Source organism: Xenopus laevis, chromosome 5L (assembly GCF_017654675.1).
Source record: "Xenopus laevis strain J_2021 chromosome 5L, Xenopus_laevis_v10.1, whole genome shotgun sequence".
Lineage (NCBI taxonomy): Eukaryota > Metazoa > Chordata > Amphibia > Anura > Pipidae > Xenopus > Xenopus laevis.
The window spans coordinates 89,547,624-89,553,623 of NC_054379.1; the positions used below are offsets into that span (position 1 = coordinate 89,547,624).

The window sequence follows — 6,000 nt, forward strand, 5'->3', positions numbered from 1 at the left end:
TGTAATAATTTCAGTGCCCTTTTAAACATCTTCCCTTCATGTAGAAATCTGTTGAAGCGGTGTAGGTATAGCCCATCTCATATGCATGTTGCTGTTATTAACAATCTGCTCTTGTCAGCCAAATCCATTTTGATATAACTAATTTCACAGATCAGTAGCTCTTGCGAGGGAGTGAAAAAGTTTGGCAATTTTAATTGTGTTAACAAAGTACAGGAACTCAGAAAATCTCTCCAATCATTCCAAATAAATTTTGTTCTCCTTGACAACTTCTAGTTTGTGAGTTTTTCACTGTCACGGAGAAAAGCTATGTTAATAAAATGAGCTGCCTTCATTGTAACCCTGTAAATGGTGTACTGATACATGCCTGCTTCCAAGTGAGAATTTGATTTTTTCAGAAATAATGGCTTGAAGGAAAATAGAGTAATACAGGATTTAACTGTATGTCTCATATCAGCTCAGCTGCAGACATTTTTTACATATGTGTTATTAATAATAATAATAATTTAAACAAACCGTATTAGACGTGTGAACTGCCAACACAAGCCTTCCATAACCCCAATTTCCTTTAGTGCAGTTATCCCCAACCAGTGGCTTGTGAGCAACATTTTTCTTGGATTCTGCTCCCAGTGGTCTCAAAGCAGGTGCTTGTTTTTGAATTCCTGGTTAAGAGGCAAGATTTGCATAAACACCAGACGTACTGCCAAACAGAGCCTTCTGTAGGCTGCCAGTCCACATAGGGGCTACCAATCCAAAACCCCCAGGAACTTATTTCATGATTTTGTTGCTCAACTCTTTTCATTTGAATGTAGCTCACAGGTATAACAGTTTGTGCAGCTCTACTTTACTGAATTGCAGTCAGACTGTGAAGATTTTTCACAGTGCAGTGCAGTGCAATGAGAATGCTGCCTCATTTTCTGGAACCAAAGAAAATATGTTTTTTTGAATCTGCAGTAAATACATATACAAACAGAAATGTATTGCACATATATATCTTCCTTTTATCAATAAAACCAAGATGTTTCATTGCCAGATCTATCCAGGGATTAAAACATGCTCATTCCATTGCTCTAATTTTTGTATATGAAAGCCTATGCATATTGCACCTCCTTCTCTCTTCATTGCACAGGCATTTCAGCAGAATTCCTGTTATCTTTTTGGGCCCACTGAGCATTGGAGCGTGAAACCACAGATGTTTTCCTAATAATTGTCTTTTTCTTTTGCATTTTAAATATTTTACCAAGGGGTTGTCCATAGCTGGGCTTCAGTCTGTCAAGCATTTAACATAAAACCACATAAAACCAGCAACATTTCATTATTCCATAGTCACACATTTTTAAAACACCATTTTAAACATACAGGTGAGAACCGTTTCTACATTTTGTAGTCATATTGAAATAGTCTTTAACATAGTTGAAATCTATCAACCACACACCCACACAACCACACGCCCAACCACTCACACCCACACATACACCCACCCTCACTCCAACAAATACATTCTTGTTGTATCTTTTATGTATTGTCTTTAAAGGAGAACTAACCACCCCAAGAAATAACAACCCTCTTAACTGCCCTTGATCTGCCCCCTTTACCCCTCCCTCCCCACACAGTGCATTACCTATATTAGCGCTCCTACTTGGTATCCTGAACGTAAGAAGCAGCAAGTCCCTCTGCACCATCTTCTGTCCATTTCGTATTTTCTTCAGGTCTGACATGGAGCCCGCAGGCACATATACAGTTGAAGCAGAAATGGTGCGGAGGTACTCCGCTACGCTGCCCACTCCAGCGCAAAAAAGGTGAGCATGCAGGGGAGGGGCGGCATCAGCAAGAGAGAGAGGGGCCAGGATTGCGCCTGATGCTGGGCATAGCAACTGAAATAGTAAAATTAAAAATAAGCCTTTGATGACTTCTATCAGACTAAAACTGCCCCCACACAAATCACGAAAAATGTAATAATGTAATAACTTTCCAAACTCAAATGTTATCTAGGCACTAATGCTGTGTAATTTGACACCTGACATTAACAATCCGATTTGCTTTCATTGCTCCATTAAGAGTAGTGTTAATGAATGAGCCCTGTCGTGGAATGGCATTTTTCTAAATTGCTTTGTTATGGATATGTGACTTTGAGGTAACTATGCATTTAAAGGACAAGTTAAGTCTTATAAAAGAGTTAGGCCCATTGCACAGACAAACTGCTTGTGTGATGTGTTAATGCTGCTCTCCTCCACTCAGACCAAGACCATGAGCATGCGTGTTAGTTAGAATCAGTGAATGGCGCATGTGCATAAAGTAAGCTTGTAAAAGCACTTTTTACTATATATACACTATATTTGCAAACACTGATCCCTGCAACGCCCTGTCCTCTGTGCACACCAGTAGCAACCAAATCACATGGTTGCTGAAGTGATGCAGGACGAAAGTATTAAGACATACACAGATCAATAAGTGCATTGTACTTATTCTCTTTCAGCACTGATTGGTGTGGTTGTGTGTAACAGCTTTTTTGTGTCTCCTGCCCTGCCTGTGGTATGTTGTAACCAGCTCTCAGCTAGAATCAATGATGCCCTACACGCATGCGCAGAGTAATTGCAGTGGCCATGTTAAAGGGTTTCCCTATAACATAATAAAAGTCTTGTGTCAAAGGGTTTCCTTTAAATAATACAATCTGAGGGGAAGAGGTCTCTCTTTGGTTCAAATCACTTTTAATTGGTTACCATTTAATGACATTAACAGAATTCTTATATGTACACACTAGTTTAATATTTGATAAAGTGGCAGAGGTAATTCTAGAATGATGAAATTGTTAGGTCATTGCATGGCATGCTGCACTTATATGCATTTCTGTGCCCTGGTGCTTCCACACTGCAAGCTGACAACTGAAACAGTCAGCACAGAAATAGAGGGAAACCACTTGCCACTCCTTGGGTAGAAGAATCCTGAGCTTTCAGGCAGACACATATCACATAATTCGTAGTGTTTATAACACTAGAGTAAAAGTATTTGTATATGAGAAACTTTCAGGAGTTTTTACTGTATTTAGGTGGCAGCACTGAAGAGGTGTGTTCAAGGAGCTTTGTTTATTTCCCTGTAGAGCAGTCGGCGACTGTGTAGAGATTTGTATTGGATTTTATTTTTGCCTTTACATCCCCTTTACTCTTTCTAACTCCAGCTGCAGGGACAAAGATCATAGAGCCAGATTTAAACAGAAAAACTGGGATTCTATTTGGAGGTGTGTTCAGGGGGGTAACTAGCAGGGGGTGTGATCGCACCCGGGTTCGCACCCCCTTGGGGCTCTCTGGACACTGGCACTGATGCGGAGGCACAGAAAATTGCATCTGGAGGGGACCAGATGCACAGCCTGCACCTGGACCCGCCCCTCCTTAGTTCTGTTACTGGGTGTTCCCCTGTACCCAGTTTTTATGCCTCATGTATTGCTACCAAAACTTACACCATATGAACATACATTATTGGGGAAGTAAAGTCTAAAATAGAATAAGGCTAGAAATGCTGTATTTTGTATACTAAACATAAACATGAACTTTCTGCACCACAAGCCTAATAGAACAAATAATTTATGCTTTCAAAGTTGGCCACAGGGGGTCACCATCTTGTACCTTTGTTAAACATCTTTGCAAACCAAGACTGTGCACATGCTCAGTGTAGTCTGGGCTGCTTAGGGATCGTCATAAATTATAAATTAAGTCAAATAATATCTGTCAGAAGCTGATACAGCAAGACTGATTAATAATCAGAATATACAGACTGCACTGGGTCCTGTGTTGTTATGTAATCTAATGTGGATTTTATAGTTTTTGCATAGTTTAATGCAAACTTTCTCAAACTCTGCAGAACTAGTGGCTGCAGCAAAATAATCCTCCAAATAGAATCCCAGTTTTTCTGTTTAAATCTGGCTCTATGATCTTTGTCCCTGCAGCTGGAGTTAGAAACAGTAAAGGGGATGTAAAGGCAAAAATAAAATCCAATGCAGTTGCCGACTGCTTTACAGGGAAACAAACAAAGCTGCTTGAGTTCTGCAGAGCTGGGAAATAAGGTGGGGGGCTCCCCCTGCTGTTCATACGTATGAATGTTTCCCTGCAAAGCAGTTAGGGACTGTCTGACATTTTCTATTCACAGCAGTAAATGAAGGGAGAATTTCACTGCATACAGTCAGAGTTCTTATAAAAACGGCACACATTTTTTAATTAAAGTATATTTGGGTTTCTTTTTCATTAAAGAAAGTAAAAATTGGATTTTATTATTTTGCCTTTACATGCCCTTTAAAAAATCCTTGTAGTATTCCTCAGTTGATAACATGAAAACTGAGTTTATAAATAATGCTTATGAAATGGTGTGAATGAAATCTGATGCAGTTGTGCTAGATTGAGCTTAATGTAGTGGTTGCGATATTGACTCATATCTGACTTTTCTTTCTCCTGACTATGAGTACACAAACTTGCAACCTAAGGACATAAATAAGAATATTGAAATGATTGTTGGTAGTGAGAATTGGGACTGTTATAATCCTGCCAATGTTAGCAGTATTTATCTGATTTTGCATCTGCAAGTTTCACACACCTTCTAAATGACACTGTAAAGTTTGGTACACCCTCATTGTATCAATCAGTGTATCAAATCTGCCTGTTTTCACAGTTGTTGATTCTCTTTTGCACAGAACAGATGGCAGAGGATGCTTTGCCAAATTGGAGACCAGCACTAATGAGGTTTGTGACGTGTTACATTTCACCTGGCATATTTTTCATGGAAAAACTCCAGAAGGTTAATTCATTGCATTTGGGCACATCATGGGCCTTCACCTTCTTTACATGATTATGAACCATATTCATTTACTATTAGAATTCCTGGTGTATGATAGCAGCGTATTACTCATGTTGAGAAGAACTTGTTGGCATTATCACAGCCTGATTTCTGGATCACTGTCAAAGATGCTTTAAGTAATACTGAACATCAGGCTCCTGTTACACTCTTCAGTGGCTCTCAGAAGCAGCAAAAGCATTCAAGCAAGGTATTTTCTTTTAAATGTGAACATACGGTAAATATCATGATAAATATCTCTTAAAATTACAATTAGATCTTATCTGTTCTTTGTATAGAGTTTTATAGAGTTTCAAATAAATCGATATACAGGGATGCCAGTGTAAAGAAAGAGGAAACAATATGAGTTAGTAATATATACCAAATGGCTATTATTGGAAATAAATACTGGTAGTATAGAAAAGTTACATATGAAAATGTGTATAGAGTCTACAATGTCTTTATGGTGTATAGAGTATTTAGATGAAGATATCAAACATGATACAATGCAGTAACAAGGTAATGGTCAATAGAATAAAATAAAATCCAGTGCCACACCACAAGTAATGCTGCTACTTCAATGGTGGTGAGTCCCATCTAAATCTCCTACAGAGATTTAATAAAAAAGGGGTGCTTACCCATAATGTAATAATAACAAATATTTTTCCTTTAAAGGAGAATTCAACCCCCCTACCCGACACATTCCCACCTCCCTGCTACCCCCGTACAGGTGTTAACACCTGTAAATGCCCCATATCTTGTAATTACCCCACGTTGCAGAGTCAGAGCAGTGGAGATCACGGGCGCCATCTTCCGGCGCTTCAGTAACCTTTGAGTCTTCTACCTTCCCTTCTGCAATACAAAATGCAAAAAGCAAAGGTTGTGGGAACACTCCATGGATAAATAAAAATGTACTAAAATACAATGGAAGTGCTACTGATCTGGCCAAATTAACTACAGACATAGAGAAAAAGAAGAACGATTGTTCAATGCACATTCCCTGGTCCCCTGTCACATAAGCAATCTATGCAGATGCATGTATTTACAAAGACAAGGGAAACCAGGTCGCGAGACCTTTATTTCAGGTAATGCTCTTATGCTGGGAGGCTTTAGCATTTGATATTATAACCGGAGGTAAATAGTTAGGGACCAACATTACTACGGAAAGATCAGTGGAATTTACCT

At 39.0% G+C, this 6,000-nt stretch overlaps 1 pseudogene; it reads left to right on the plus strand.

Annotated features, from left to right (window-relative positions):
* The window catches only part of LOC108716169, a 68,001-nt pseudogene extending 62,839 nt beyond the window's left edge, over window positions 1-5,162 (plus strand).
* The last annotated feature ends 838 nt before the right edge of the window (window positions 5,163-6,000 follow it).